This window comes from Protopterus annectens, chromosome 12.part0 (genome assembly GCF_019279795.1).
Source record: "Protopterus annectens isolate FY-2018-M chromosome 12.part0, PAN1.0, whole genome shotgun sequence".
NCBI lineage: Eukaryota > Metazoa > Chordata > Ceratodontiformes > Protopteridae > Protopterus > Protopterus annectens.
The window spans coordinates 772,741,048-772,757,996 of record NC_056746.1 but is presented as its reverse complement, the minus strand read 5'-3'; the positions used below and the strand labels follow the sequence as shown (position 1 = coordinate 772,757,996).

At 39.4% G+C, this 16,949-nt stretch overlaps 1 protein-coding gene across 1 annotated transcript in view; it reads right to left on the bottom strand.

Moving 5' to 3' along the window:
• The window catches only part of MAPK8IP3 (mitogen-activated protein kinase 8 interacting protein 3), a 3,746,918-nt gene that overhangs the window by 2,206,681 nt on the left and 1,523,288 nt on the right, over positions 1-16,949 (bottom strand). The gene's annotated exons all lie outside the window — the stretch shown is intronic.

The window sequence follows — 16,949 nt, the reverse complement described above, 5'->3', positions numbered from 1 at the left end:
TAATGACTTTGTCATGTCTCCAGGGAATGGGTTCAGTGGTGTAGGGAGCCTTCTGCACCCAATGTGGGATCAACTCAATGAGCTCACCGGTGGGTGTCGTCACCCAGGAGGTAGATGGGTGGGTACAATAAGCCTGCAGTTACACCGACTCCTCAGATGAAGGACTGCTGGCTTCCAATCACCTTTCTGTTTTAAGATTTCCAGGATTTCTCCAAAGGAAACATCATCAGGAGGTGATCTTGGGGATCCATCCCCCTCATCAAACTCCGTGTCTTCCATGACAGATTCCTTTGGGGAATGTAAGTGTTTAGTCTTACACTTCTTCTTCTTAGAGACCTCTAAGTGGGATGATCTGGGGAAGTATCAGAAGAAGAGGGCATTCCCATTTGGGATTCCTGAGGTTTAGCACTCTCTGTCCTTGTGGAGGGATTGGCTGAGACTCTGAACGTAGGCATGACAGGGAAGTATGTTCCAAGTAGGAAGGGGCCAACTGGCTGACTGTTGCAGTCACAGCTCTCTCCATAGCCTCGAAAGCTGATCTACCTAGAGAAGGGAGGGACCTCGGATCTGAAACAGCGGGTCTGGGAACTAAGATCACCTCCTGCTCTGAGGAGATCCCTCTCAAACTAGAAGCTGAAGCTCAGCTGATCCATACCAAAGCTCAGATGTGCAGAGAAGGCTCTGACAGCATCGGAGTCGACTCCAGCACCTCAGAACCGACAGGACAAATACGGCCCTAAGAGGTCTCCGGCTCCAACTGACTCGAAGAGCTCAGAGCAATAATCTGTTTCGGAGACATATATATGTTTGGCTCCAATACTGACGGCATCAGGAAGCTTAGAACTGTAGACTCTAAACCTTCAAGTGAAGTTAGAGGAGGAAGTACAGGTGAAGTAGTAAAAGAACAGAATTCTTGACCCATTGGGGTAGGAACCGAGGTGGATCTTGTCAATCCTTGAGCCCAAAAGATCTTTCTCACCACTGTCTCCACATCATCTTCAGTTAGACTTCTAGAGGCTATCGGATTCGATAGTAAGGCCTTGACAATTGCAGATTCAGGGAAAACAGTCAGAACCAGATGATGTGACTTTTTCCTTACCGATTCTGAAGGAGACGATAGATTTTCATCTTTTTGAACTCATAGCTGATGGAGATATTGGCACCGACAAACTTCTTTTCTTCATCTTCTTGGCTCAGAAGCTTTGGAAGATGAAGAAGATGGGCTAGAAAAGCAGCCAGATTTGTTAGACTTATCTTTAGGTGAAAAGCCGCCAGATAGTGCATCACTGAAGGAAGACAGAAGCAGGCCTTTCAAAATAAATTTGTTTTTCTGCTCAACAAGAACACTGAAGATGGAGACAGCCCAAACAATAAACACATAAAGAATGTGTGCTAGGAAAGGGTACTTTGTGGCCACATTTCTGGCACTTAAATCCAGCAGGAGCTTTTTCTTTTTCTGCAATATTCCACTCTCACACACGCATACTGACAGAGGAAAGGAGAAAGTACAGCAAAGCCTTTTTTTTATAGAATAAAAGAAAAGGAAAGGTTTTATCAATGATGATAAAAAGACTACATGGAGTGTAGAAGTAAAATATCAACAATGATATTAAGAGCACACCAAAGTGTACGGAAAGGAAAGATCAAGAACTAAGTATTACAAATGTAGAGCGGGTAAGGGTTGATAAAATTAAGTGAAAAGAAGGTTAAATGTAAACATATTAAGAGTTAAAGTAGAGCTATAGTTAGCATAAAAAATATAAAGAAATTACTTCTCTGCTCAGGAGCAACTGGTTCGTCTAACATGAAAAGCAGCAAACAGGATCTGAGGTAACTGGGATAGGTGCATTATGCGTAAGGGATAAGCTTGAGAGCTTTTTTGGTTATCACTAGCTATGACAGTGGCCGAGTCAGTTCAGAGGATCAGAACCAGACCCACAGGTTGAGGATAGAATGAAAATTGATAACATCAGATAATTTGTTTTGTATTTCTCGATGCAGATGTCCAGCTGCTTGTATATTTAATTTGACAAAGTATATCAATTAAATTTTATTAATTTCAGGTAAAAGAGTTGTATAAATTTAATTTCAAAAACTTATGTCTGGTGTTTTATTTATGGGATAAAGATAACTGTGTAGACCAGCTTCTTTTTGCACTTATTCTAAAAATCTGCTGCTAATTTTTTAAACACCTTTTTTGAATTATTATTTGTGACATAGGCAAACTTACATTTATTTTAAAGAAAACAAACCATATTATTATGTTCATGCTTACAGACATTATACATCACATATCTGTACAATATGATCAATACAACATAACATAAATTAGTCAGTTCTTGCCATCGCTTAAACCTCATTCCTCTTCCAAAACATTTTTCTGCATGTATTGTTCCCATAATTTCCATAATTTCTATGTAACTTGCTCCTACCCTTCTCTAAAGATCCCAATTCCAGTTCTTTTATCACTGTTAAAATATTCAGTACTTTAAATATGGCTGGTTTACACTTTGTTTTCCGTTTTCTAGTAATTGCTTTTTTGGCAGCCACCAGAATTAAACTTAACAAGGCATTACTACAACTAGGCAATTCAGACCCTGCATCCCAGCTCAAAAATCATTTCTTTAGTTACAGCCATTTGCTCACCCAGTATTTTTGATGGAGTACTCTGTAGGGAATTTTTAAAGTCCTAGTATGTTCAGGACAAAAGCGCTCAATCAATTGTTAGATTTCTTAACTAAAATGTTATTTTTACTTTTCAAACTTATTAAAGTGTTTTAATTAGAGAAAGAAAGTCCTGTTTCTGACTGCAGTGGTACATCTGAGAACATTTTTAAGGTCTGCCAACTCATTACACTCAAAGAACATAAGCTCCCAGATACTGGTTTCTTCTCCAATGCACTCTAATATTTGCCATCTGCCTGAGGAAAAATTATTTGGAGTCTTTTTGGAGTAAAAAAATACCTATGCAAACATTTCCAAGGAAAAATCTTAAATCTTCTAAACTTTGTTGCAAATTTGCCAGCCATAAATATAGCCTCATATTGTTTCTTTACAAATTGCTTATCCAATCACTCTCCATAATCTTTTCTAACCTCGTCTGATAGACTGCTATAGTTTTATTGCAATATTTTATATGCCCTGCTAATTATATCTCTTTTTAATGGCAGCGTTTGTTCTAGATTCAACTAAAAACATTACCAGTGCTGGTCTTTTACTTAGGATTCACCTATCCCTTTCTCTTTGCCTATACTCTGGTATCAGTCCCTGACAGGGTAAGGCAATCTCTAGCCTACAGTCCTAGGATGTTCTTGGCCTCTTCCCATTTTACTACCTTCCTCTCTCTCTTGTCTCTTATCAATACCTTTGTTCCTTTGCCAGTTTCCACCAGTAAATGCCAGCACCCTCTTGCTTATTCTCTACACCCATAATTGCAGTCATCCTTATCATCAGAATCTCCTTTCTCCATTCCTGTGTTAACTTACTTCTTAGAATACTTTCTGTTACTTTATGAATATAATATTTTGTCTGAACGTTATTATTCTTGTTAAGAATCTACAACCAAAACCCCACCCTCTCTCCTTATTTCTTGAATTTCCATCTACTTCAACAGCATTCACTTCACTTTGAATTGTTTCTTTCTGCTTGTGTTATGTATATCAGCCTTAACTGTGTAGTTTTAAAATATGCCTTCAAATCAGATAATCCAAAATCACCCTGTTCTGTTGGAATGATCAACTTATTCCGCCTGACTCTTGCCATCTCCCCCTCCCAGATAAATTCTGTTAACTCTTTATTAATTGCTATCCACAACTTCTCCTCTGCTTGATAAAAATATACATGACCTGCGTATAAAAATAAAGTGGCTAACAGCATTTTCATTGCTTGTATCTTGCTCTCCATCTCTACAAAAAAAAAAAAAAGCTTCCAGTTTCTCAGTTTTTGTATTATCGTTTGTTTAGTCTCTTCTCTCATATCCTTTACTGCCAGGACAAAATCATTTTAACCTATACTCCTAAATAATTCATTTTATCATGCCCTCATAAATATGGGTATTGTTGAACCAATTCATCTATGGGTACAAAGTTTGCAGCTATAGCCTTTATTGAAAATGTCTCAGAATGTCCCACAAAACTGAGATGTCTTTTTCTAGTTTTGTCAGGTAAAAATATCATCTGCAAATAAAGCTAAGTTTTCTTAATTACCATACTAATTATCTTTCAATTTCTGAGTCCCTGATTTTCTTTGCCAATGATTCTAAATACAATGCAAATAAAGAGGAAAGAGGACACTCTCCCCTAGCTCCTTTGTTCAAACACGACTTATCAGAGAGGAACATTCCCACGTTGAGTTTTGCCTCTGATTTCTCATATATCCAACCTTACTATTTTATCATGGAATGCAAATGCTTCCCTTGCTCTACTCATAAAAGCCCAATTTACTCTGTTAAATCCTTTGTCTGCATCAAGACCAAACAACAACAGTGGCAATTTCATACATTTTGCTCCCACCTGGATAATAATTGTTCTATTAATACTGCCAAATGTTTGACTCTCCTCCACAAAATCATATTGATCCATATCTATAACTTGGCAGCACGTTTGGCATTCTTTTAACCATTATAACATGTACACTTTATAATCATGGTTTAAAATTGAAATGGGCCTATATAAATCTGGATCTGATGAGTCTTTGCTATCTTTAGGTATTACAGGGACCACTGATTTTTTTTCCAAACATGGTACCGTCCCTCCTTTTAAATGGCACAGTGGTGCAGCGGTAGCATTGTTACCTCACAGCAAGAGGTTCTCCGGTTTGAGTCTCGGCTGGAGTGCCTACTGTGCAGAGTCTGCATGTCCTCCCTGGGTTCATGTGGGTTTTCTCTGGGTACTCCAGCTTCCTCCCACTTTCCAAAGACATGAGTCTGGAGTGTTTCTCCCCACGCCTCTGCTGAAAAAGTACAGTTTTGTACCTACCATAAATGTAGATGTTCGAAGATCCACATTGCTGCAGTCCTTACACTTGGGTAGTCCGCTGACCTCGGTCGGCCCGAATATCAAAGTATAAGGCTGACGTCGGTCAGGGCGCATTTGACTGACGTCAGGACGTCAGGGTACAAATGCGCATGACCGACGCCATATCCTCAGTCTTTTCTTGCCCCAGATGTCAGAAGACCCTAAAAATAAAGGTCAAAAACCAAAAGACAGCAAACAACCAACCAACCACCCTTGCACTAACTATATGTACAATATATACAATATACACAATATGTACAACCCAACCCACACAACCACCTCTAACCACAGAGGGGAAGGAGGGAGGGTAAATTGGACTGCAGCAATGTGGATCTTCGAACATCTACATTTATGGTAGGTACAAAACTGTACTATGTTCTTCATCTCACATTGCTGCAGTCCTTACACTTGGGTAGAATCCCAAAGCAGAGGTAAGGGAGGATGGCTAACTACAAGGAAGCAGGAGCCGCCAAAATGCCCTGCAAAACAGCAGTGGCAAAACCAGCCCTGGACTTAGAGTAAAGTGGCAGGTGATAATGCCTAGAGAAAGTATGCACAGAACTCCAAGTAGCTGCCTCCAAAACATCCTTGGTTGCCACTCCCCTCAAAAAAGCTGTTGAAGTGGCAGTAGCCCTAGTGGAATGAGGCCTAATCCCAGCTGGAATATCCTTGCCATGATGGGAATAACAGAAAGCAATGCAAAACCCAATCCACTTAGAAATAGTTTGTTTTGACACAGGCTTGCCCTGAGAACTCAAAGCAAAAGAAACAAACAACTGCTGAGACTGCCTGAACCCTTTAGTTCTGTCCAAATAATAACGCAACTGCCTGTGAACATCTAAAGTGTGCAAAATCTTTTCCCCCTTATTTTGGGGATTTGCATAAAAAGTAGGCAAATGAATAGTTTGGTTTAAAGCCACACTAGAAACCACCTTAGGCATAAAGGAAGGATTAGTACGTAATGATACCCTATCCTTATGGAAAATCAAGAAAGGCTCAACCGCCATAAGGGCCTGTAATTCAGACACCCTTCTTGCAGAGGTAATGGCCAATAAAAAAGCAGTCTTCCATGAGAAATATTTCAACTCAGCAGTAGCTGCAGGCTCAAAAGGTTGTAGAGTGAGTTTCTCCAACACAAAATTGAGATCCCAAGCAGGAGCAGGAGCTTTTCGTGGGGGTCTTATATTCTTTGCCCCTCTAAGAAATTGCTTGAACAAAGGATGAGAAAACAATGGCGGGTCACAATCATAGTGAGCCGAAATTGCTGCAGCATGAACCTTAATAGAAGAGAAAGACAAACCTTTGTCCAGTAACTCAGTAAGATATTGAAGAGCCACACTCAAATTAGGCCCAGAAACATCAAAATCTTTTGCTGCACTCCAAAATAAAAATCTCTTCCATTTATCCGCGTACACTTTCCTTGTACTAGGCCTCCTAGCTTCCAAAATAACATTCAAAACTTGCTGAGGAAGTGGAGGCCCACTATGGTTCAAAACAGAATATGCCAGGCTGTTAGGTGCAGAGAGTGAAGCTTGACATTGAGCAAATGGCTGTCCTCCTGTGACAACAGGTGTGGAATTGAAGGCAAAGGCCATGGAGGCTTCCGTACTAGACTTCTTAGTAATGGGTACCAGTGCTGTCGAGGCCAATCTGGAGCTATTAAAATCATCCTTGGCTTGTCCTGTCTGACCTTCAGAAGTACCTTTGGGAGGAGAGGCAGAGGTGGAAAGGCATACACATGAAGATTGCTCCAATTGAAAGAAAGAGCATCCACTCTCCAAGCTGTGGGATGAAACCTTTTTGTGCAAAACTTTGGCAGCTGATGGTTTAGTGGAGAAGCGAACAGATCTATGTCTGGAGATCCCCATGACACTGTCAATTTCTGAAATACATGAGGATCCAATTTCCACTCGTTGGGATCCATAATTGCCTGCTCAACACATCTGCTAAGGAGTTCTGTGCTCCTGGCAGAAACCTTGCCTGAAGATTGAGCTGTAAACTGAGAGCAGTCTCCCACAAAATCATTGCTTGCCTGCATAGAGGATAAGAATGCGTTCCCCCTTGCTTGTTGATGTACCACATGACAGTTGTGTTGTCTGTTAGAATCAACACCTGTCCTGGAAGAAGGAATTCCTTGAAAGCTATTAATGCAAACTGGACTGCTAACATCTCCTTCATGTTGATATGTAGATGTTGTAGTCTGACAGGCCACTTGTTTTGTATCCACTTTCCATTTAGATGAGCTCCCCAAGCTTTGTCTGAGGCATCTGTCGTTAAAATCTGACTCGCCTCTGGCCGGGTCACAGAGAGTCCCTTGTTTAGATGACATTCCTGAGCCCACCACAAAAATTCCTTCTGAATGCAAGGTATTATTTGAATGACAGTGTCCAGATCCTGGCAGTGCTGTGTCCATACATTTTTGAGATACCATTGTAGCTTCCTCATATGCAGTTTGGCATTGGGAAGCACCAGAGTACAAGATGCCATGAACCCTAAGGCTTGAAGGACTGTCCTTGCAGTCAGCCCGGACTGATGAGATAGTTGATGGAAGTAAAGGGATAGACTCCTTTGTTTGTCCGGGGTTAAAAAGGCCATCTGGGATGCTGTATTCAGTCTCACACCCAGAAAGCACATGTCTTGAGAGGGTACTAGACTGGACTTTATTTCGTTCACAGAATACCCTAGGCATCTTAGCACTGCTATCACATATTCCAAATGATGAAGAAGCTCTTCCCTTCCTTGAGCCAGAATTAGGCAGTCGTCCAAATAAGGATAGATCTGTATTCCTTTTAGTCTGAAGAAAGCTATCACTGGAGCCAGAACTTTCGTGAACACTCTGGGCAGTAGATAAGCCAAAGGGCAATGCAGAGAACTGATAGTGAGAAGTCCCAGCTCAAAACGCAGATACTTTCTGCAACTGAGTCTGATAGGAACATGAAGGTAAGCCTCCTTGAGATCCAAAGTTACCATCCAATGATCTTTGCCCAGCAGAGGTAAAAGCTGCTGCAACGTCAACATTTTGAACTTGGGAATGTCCAGATAAGTGTTGAGGATAGATAAATCCAAAATTGGTCTCCACGTGTTCCCCTTCTTTGGTACTAGGAACAGGCGAGAATAAAATCCTAGGCCCACTTCTGGCAGAGGGACCGGCTGTATGGCCCCTAGTTGGAGCAACAGAGAAACCTGTTTGTGAGCCTCTATTCTTTGTTGAGGAGGAACGTCTGGCATGCCTTTGAAAGGAGGCAAGGTATGGAAATAAAACCTGTAGCCGTGGTGTATGATATCCAATACCCATCTGTCCTGGGTAATTAAACTCCAATTTTCTTTGAAAAGTGCCAACCTTCCTCCCAAAGGTGCTGCCAGGCAGCAGGCTCTGGCAGCTGAAAAGGTAGGTCATTGGGTCTGCTTACGAAAGGACTGACCCCTGCCCTCACCGAAGCCTGTGCAGGAGAACTCCCTGTTCTAGGCTTGAAAGAGCCCTGAGCTCTGCCCTACCACGCCTAGATCTACCCCTAGACTGGGAATCATAAGAAGGATACGTCCACCCTTTAGTAGGCCAATTTCTACTAAACTTTGGAGGCTGGACCTGCAAAAATCTTTAACAGTCTGCATAGACTTAGCCTTGTCTTCCATTTTCTTTAAAACTGTCTCAACAGGAGGACCAAACAACACGTCAGATTGTAAAGGAGCATCTAAAATCCTTGTTTTAACATGTTCAGACAAATTCTGATCCCTCAGCCAGGCGTGCCTGCGAAGAACTGAACCAGTGGCAGCCACCCTAGACGAGGCCTGTACAGCATCAAAACCACATTGCAAAGAATGCTTACCCACCTGTTCAGAAACATGCACTAAATCTTGCAACTCTTTACAATCAATACCTACTGCCAGAGCATCAACCTTAGACTTCAATAGTGAAAGGAGATAGTTTTGGTATTTCAACATGTGAAACTGGCAATTCAGAGCCCTCATAGCAACAGTAGAAGAAGTATAGACTTTCTTTCCCCATCTATCCAAGGCCCTAGCCTCCTTGTCTGCAGGAACCGGATTTTTAACAACAGAAGCCTTAACACCTTTAGGCCCCTGGCTAACAGTTTCTGGGTCTGCCCTAGGACTCTTAAAAAGATACTTATGAGCTTCAGGCACCCTGTAATACCTATCTGGCTTAACAGGAGCAGGAGGCAAAGAATCAGGATTAAGAGAAGCCTCTGTAAAAACATCTTCCACTACATCCAAAACAGGAGGTATAGCCAAAGGCCTATGCTGGGGTAAAAACAGAAATTCCCTAAGCCTTTTCCTGGAATCAGAGAAGTCCTGACCTTCCCACTTAAAATGTTCCCTCATGGAATGAAGAGTTTCAGAAAAAGAAAAATCCTCAGGAGGAGTAGCAGAAGGAGTAGAATCATCCACATCAGAATCAGAATAAGGAGAGTACTCCTGCAAGTCTTCAGCCGAAGACTCTGAAACATCTGAAGCCTGCTCAAAACCCCCCAGCTCAGGCTCCACCCTAGGTCTCTTATCAGGAGGGGGCATAGAACCCCTAATCAAAGTAATCAAATCTTCTGCCATTTTAAGCATATGCTTCTTGGGCACAGTACCTGAAGAGCTAGGGGTAACACCAACTGAAGCTAAACCTGGCCTGCCCCTGGGAGAAGCCTTAGAAACAGAAGGAGAGGGCCTAGCCACCTTAGGAAGGGAGGGGAGTATAGTAACCTGAGAAGCCCCCTCAGCCTGACTTGTCTCCTGAGAGGCCACATCTTGCAATAATAAGGTCTCACCCTGGGAAGACAAAGAAACCTCCGGTGGAGCCACCGGCTCCACCGACACCTCTAAAGAACCGGCGTCCATTACAGACGGCTCTTCTAGCCTAGGCTTAACTGCCTTGTCCTTGCGCTTCTTCGAAGAAGCGGGCGCCGGAGCATCCGACGGCATTTTATAGTTGCACCGCTTCCCAAAGACTAACCTTGCACAATCCAACCTTCTCTTTATAGTGCGTTTATTAAATCTAGCACAAGAGCGACAGCCAACAACGTCGTGCTCAGGCCCTAAGCAAGTAATACACAAAGTATGATAATCTCTATGCGGTATCTGTTTCCCACAAGAAATGCAATTATTAACTTTTTCTGACATCCGGTAAATGACTGAGGCAAGAAAAAACTAAAATATTCCCCAACGGGGTACTTAGCCAACTTTGAACTCGGTCTGAAACTTCGAAATCGAAAAATCTCAGAACGCCAACCGGCACTTGCAATGCTGCTTCTGCATCGGACCATGCGGCAAAAAAGACTGAGGATATGGCGTCGGTCATGCGCATTTGTACCCTGACGTCCTGACGTCAGTCAAATGCGCCCTGACCGACGTCAGCCTTATACTTTGATATTCGGGCCGACCGAGGACAGCGGACTACCCAAGTGTAAGGACTGCAGCAATGTGAGATGAAGAACATCTGGCTTTGTTCAAAGTTAGACTTTCCTGGTAAACAAATGTTTAATAAATAAAATAAGTAAAAGATATTGTTAAACCATCCAGATCTTTATCATTTTCTTCTCTCCTAGCTTCCAAACATCCACTGGAATACCATCTTTTCCGAGACACTTTCCTACAGATTGGCTATACATCACTGCTTTTACCTCATCTCCTTCTATCTCAACTGTGAATTGTTGAACCTAATCTACCTCTAACCTTGGCATATTTAAGTCTTCCATAAATATTTCCATTTGTGCTTTTTCTTAATTTCCACATTTCTCTGCTTTATGCAACTTTTAATAAAATTCTTTAAAATTTATAATATCTCTAAAGGATCTGTGTTTTATTTTTCTTGTTACAGGCTCCCTAATTTTGGCAACAAAACTTTCTACTTTTTGTTGCCAAAGTCATTGCGCCAAATGTTTTTATGCTCTGGAGTTATTATCAATAAAGTGTTGCTTAACAGCAATCTTTCTATACTCATGCATATTACTACTCCATTATTTTCTATTTAGCACTGTGTTTTCTTGTTCTGTGAGACTACCCCTATTCTGCAATAAATTTAACCTTTGTCAGCCTTCTAAATAATTATTTTTACTTCTTAACTATACCTCTTTTTCTTTTACTTGACCATATTTTTAAACTCCACTTTTATTTTACCCTACACAATAGTTATAACTTCTGTGGAATTTTATATCTTCCCTAATAACTATCAAATAATTTCCACTACCCATTCCTTAACATACTCTCTTTTTAACAGGTGGGGAAGTGTCAGTGTCTCATTTTTACTACATTATCATGCATTTTCTTTATTATTTGTGCACCCTATGGATGTTTGTTAAAACTTTCAATTAATGCACATTCCTGAGAAATATAAGTTTTGTGTTGTCTAGCCCAGTTATTGTAAAATTGCTGAAACTGATTACTTCTTCCATTTTTAAGCTCCATGATAGCAGTTTTTGGTGGAATATAAATGCATGCAAGTGTAATCTTGCATCCTTGCAAGTAGCACCTCACTACCACAAATCTACCATTATCTTGTTTCCTCTTCTATCACTATTGGAGGTCTTTTAGCACTTAGTATAAGTACTCCTGTTTTCCTTTGCCCATGACACTCTGCTGAATATCTATCCTGAAATATTTTTTTATCAAATTCACATGATCAGTTAATTCCAAATGTGTCTCCTGTAGCACTGTTATTTGCAATCTGCATTTCTTAATATAATGCAGGACTCTTTCCTTTTTGTCTATACCTGTGAGACCACGCACATCCCAAGATAATATGGAAAGTGCTGCCATTATGATTAGAAGTAATTATTCACACTTATTATATATGAGAGCTTTTATACATGTTGATTTTCAGCTTTGTGATACATGTACTCACTAAGGTGTGGCAGATTGATCCTTTAGACTTGTCTCTTGTCCTCTCTATTTGAATGTGTGTCACATTTTACAAAACTTAATATTTTAATACAACCCACAAAAAACCCTCCCATAACGTGTTAACTTAACACAAATATATATAACTATGTGCATCTTCAAATAATGAAGTTTAATACATCTAATAGGAACAACAGTTCCAAATAGACAGCTGTGCACATAGGCATTATCTGACCTAAAATTAAAGATATCCATGTTGCACGTTACTACTGCCTGTGCTCCTACTTACAGTAGTTGCTGTCTGTTCTTATTTTACCTTTATTCCCCTCCCAGACATGAAAAAGAACTTGTATTTTTTCAGAAAACATAAAATTTTGGCATCAAAGAAACCAGTGCTGTGTCTTGTTATTGCCCTATAATCAGATTGTCACCACTGAAACAAAAGAAAAAACATAGCCCTCAGCTGCAGGCTTCTAAAGGCACACTGAACAATTATTACTAAAGGAAAACGTTTCATTACATTTAGTGTTCTCTTATTTACTTGTTTTCACTTAAAACTAATTATCAGATTAAGCCAAGGGTCTTAATCTAGACATTCACTTATGCAAAAGTAAAAGAAAATGTATCACATCTACAGATATTATGATCTATGCACTTTTACAACCTATCCCTATCCCGACAACCCAAAAGTATAACGTATTAACTTAAGCATGTTTTTCAAGCCTTTTTTCCTCTTTTTGCATTTTAATGCCTACATCTGTTTACTTTAGTACCTTTATCACATACAATATTTGAATATGCATACCATGAAATATTTTATTGAAACTGATCTGAAATTGTTTTACTTACAGTTACCTTTTACATTCATTCCTCTTTGCCTCCTCTTCATGTCCAGATGTAAATGACATGAAGTAGGGTAAAAGCCTGTCAGTCACCTACAAGTTTAACAGAGTCAAAAAAAGTATGCTCCTTTCACTTTTTCTTGTACAGCCATATTTCACAAATGTGATTACTGTAATCTCACATTTATTCAATAATTTCTGTGATGCTGGTCTTCTTCCTGTTCATCTACATCTTCCAACTCCATGCTCTGGTTCAACTCCAAGGCATTCCCGATTCTTCTAGTTAAATCTTCATAGGTTCATAGATAGATTAGTACTAGGCTAACTGCCCTTGTGGGCCATTTTAAGCCTAGCCAATTACCCTATGTGAGAATCAAACCCTGCACCTTGTGGTTGTAAGGCAAACACCTTGTGCTTTTCTCTGTCTCTCAAGCATTTTCCTTTGGGACATTGGAAAAAGGATTCAGTGGCAAAGTCTCCATATGAGATTTATTATCAGAAGAATGAGAAGCAGAGTCCACTTTTTGTTGCGCAAACTTTTGTATTCTCTCATTAGCCTGTTCTGCATCAAAAATTACTTTTATCCAACAAAAATTATTCTGAAGACAGTTGGATACAGCAGCTTGAGTCTCATACCTGCCTCTTGATATTTCATGTTTGCTGGAGTAAACTGGTTTCTCTTTTGGCTGGTGTACTGTGAGTAATCATTTTCCATGAATACTCTTCTGTCTCCAGCTTTTAATACTTTACCCTTCTGCAACATTTTTGTCAGGATCAAATCATTCTGCTGGTAAGAGTGCATCTTTACAGGTCTTGGCTGCTTTCACATGGCAAGGTTTGTAGCACACACATGATGTGCCATTTCAATTTACAAAACTGACTTAGAATTCCAGTCCAGCTTCTTAGTTCTGCCTTTATAAAATTAACACAGTCTAATTGCAGGACATCTCAGGTTTTTCCTGCATGCTCTGTCCTCTAATTTTTCCATTTTTTTAAACATCTCTTTTTGAGCAGTCTCATATTCAGGCCAGCCTTTTCTTCATTTTGAACTCTGATTTTTACAGCTTTATCATTTCATAAAGCTTCTTCCATTTTTCCAGACTTTTGTTATTCAAACTGGCATATTCTTTTTAATGTTTTGTTTATTTTAATCAGCTCTGAACACATTTGACTTATTTTTTCTTCTAGAATACTGGAAGCCATGTAGTGCATCAAAGCTAAAGCTTGAACAACTTTTTGTTGAACAAGTACAAGATTCTTCCCAGTCAGTCTTATCTCTTCACCTTTCCTAGTTGACTTTCTTTCAGACTTTCTCTGAATTTACTAAAAGTGTCAGAGTTTCTCACCCTTATCTCTCAGTTTTTTTTTTCACACTGGGAGAGCTAAGTTACTAATCAGTGTGCAGCCATCTTGGAAGTCATTCGGGTGCTAATTTTGATGTTGACTTACAGTTTATCCTGATGGTAGTGCATATTAAATTTTGGATTGGACTTTGTAAGTAAAGATAATGAATTATTGTTTATAACACTAACTGCTTTTGTAAAGTTCTACATAACTCTATGCATTGACCTGCAAGAGATTTACCGTAAAAGAGTTTCTTCCTATACAACCTAGTACTTAAATGAATTCAGACAGTCTTCCAAGTTAAAAAAAAATAGAAAATCACAAACTGAAAGGCATCATGGAAATTTTACATAAAATTAGCATGGATCATACAATGGGTCTGGATTTTTGTGTTAGACCTAGTTAACAATATTTGAGGAACTAGTTTGCTTTCTGGTTTAAATACTCTGCAAATGCTTTAATTTGCTTCTGTTATTCTCAGTTAACTATCATGAAGTTTTCCTTGCATATCCCTGCTACCCAGTGGGCCATAGTTTTGGTCTGTTCTTTTTTTTTTTTTTTTTTACACATTAAAAAATTTAATAAAAAGAATGTTGACAAAAAGGAGTTACAAGGAAATGTTTCTTTAATGCACTGACTCCAGATATCATAAATCATTATACCATCATTAATTGCTAGACATATAAATAAAATAACCTGTCATAAAGAGTACAAAGAATGGCCTGGTATAAATTAGGAGATAGCTTGCAGAAAGAGGAAGGTGTGTAGCATCAAGTTAGTGGTCTACAGAAACAATACAGAAGGCTGAAATATCTGAGACAGTTTGTAAAATAAATGTCCCTTCACTGCATCTGGCTGCCAAATGTTTGTTTGTAGCCTGTATGCTCATTCCTGGCCTTCAAATAACATTTTATTTATTTATTTTGACTTATTTATTAATTGGGCTGGTGAACTGGTCTATTGACCCTTTTCAGTCACTACATTTTCAGTTCTCCTTGTGCATCACGGACTCATTCTTGGTAAGTATTTACTACATTAAAGTACAAAATGAAATTTGCTACTAGTTTCTTACAACTGAATTGTTGTTCTGATGGATGGTACTGGGATCAACCAAGTAGCATTTCTTATATTTATTGAACTCACAAAAACAGCTTTTAATAATTGCTCAACATTCTCATGTGGAACAATTGCAGCGGTTAGATTTATAGTAATTTAAACACAGACATTTGAGGATTTGACCTTACGGTTCTATGTCAGTAAAAGACTGATTTGATAAAAGTCAATTGTTTAAGCTTCAAAAAAGTTAACAGTAAATGCAAACTGAAGGGAAAACTAATGTCACCTATAATGTCAAGCAGCAACTACAAACTTGGGTGTACAGTATTTTAAAAAAGGACTGAAATTCTTTGAAAAAAAAATGCCTGCTTATATAAAGAAGTCAGGAACCTTGAATAAGGGGAGAAATGGATAAACAAATATATCACCTGAAATAATTGGTAATGTTGCCTGGTTGATTAAAGGCAGAAGAACCTTATCAGAAACTATACTTGTGTATGTTAGTATGCTAACAATATGTACATGTGGTTTATTTCCACGTGTGTTTTGCTTTTTGCCACACTAAAAAACAACTGTATAGGTTCATAAGCTATTTTTCCCTAGAAGGCATTTTTAAGCCTAGTCATGTTTTCCCATTTGTAAATGACAGGATAAATTACCCAAAGGGCAAATAGTTGGATTTAGATGGCACAGCATTTGCGAGCTGCCTCTGTCCAACAGGGGCATGGCAACCAGTCCAGGGGTATATTTCCAATCCTCCATCTACCGGTGCAGACTGCATTTGAATAGAGTCACATGGTTGGGAAGCCTGTTCTACAACACAGGTAGTCTCTAAGATACAAATCTCTCCCTACAATATGTTCTATTTATGCTGCAAATAAGGTTTAGGTCCTTTGATCAGGTATTTCTAATGTTGTTAGATTGGCGTATGAGCTGCAACTCTAGCAGTACTGGATCAAATGATGTCTTGTAAGAAACACATATTACCTCTCTGTAGTCTGTAGGCAACTGAGTATAAATATTAGGTTTTGAGGTGGTCTGCATATTCCATGTGGTTAATGTTTTGTATTCTCTTTGTGAGGTACCACTGTGGATGTTGATGTTATCGTAGATACCTAATAAGGTACATACCAAATGGAGTACTGCACTCAATGATTGGCCTAATGAGAGCTGATACAGCAGTACAATGACACTCTTGGACCTGGATGCCATACCCTTGCTTACAAGTTGTACATTATAGAATGATTTCCTTACAACAGTACACATATGACGGTCCAATGCCAAGTCAATGTCCACTTATTTTTCCAAGTCCATAAACAGTGGGTTGTATTATCTATGCGGCAATTCCCTGGGGTGGCCAACTTACCAAAGGATACTATTATACATTTTTTGATATTCAGTTTCCGACCATGGCTCTGGCACCAGTTACTTTGCAGCAAGCCCTCATGAAGGATACTACTTGCCTTGGGGGATTCTATTATTGTGCTAAGTATGCAGTTGTCCACAAACCTGTCCAACTACAGTCTTTTGCCATTATGTTGAATTCTTTATTCAAGTAAAGATATAATGTGTGTACCATTCTGCCCTCATTCAAAGCTTTGGTGATTTTCTTAAAAGTGTCCACCAGATTTAGAAGGTATGGTCTACCCTTCACAAAGCCAAACTATGTTGTATCCTATGCATGAATGTTTCCTTTATCTTTATAATACCCATGATAATTCTTTCCATTGCTTTACATATGAGACTAGTCAGACTTATGGGTCTGTAGTTACTTGGGTTAGTAGATGACTTGTCCTTATGCAATTGGGCGGCGCAGTGATGCAGCGGTTAACGTTGTCGCCTCACAGCA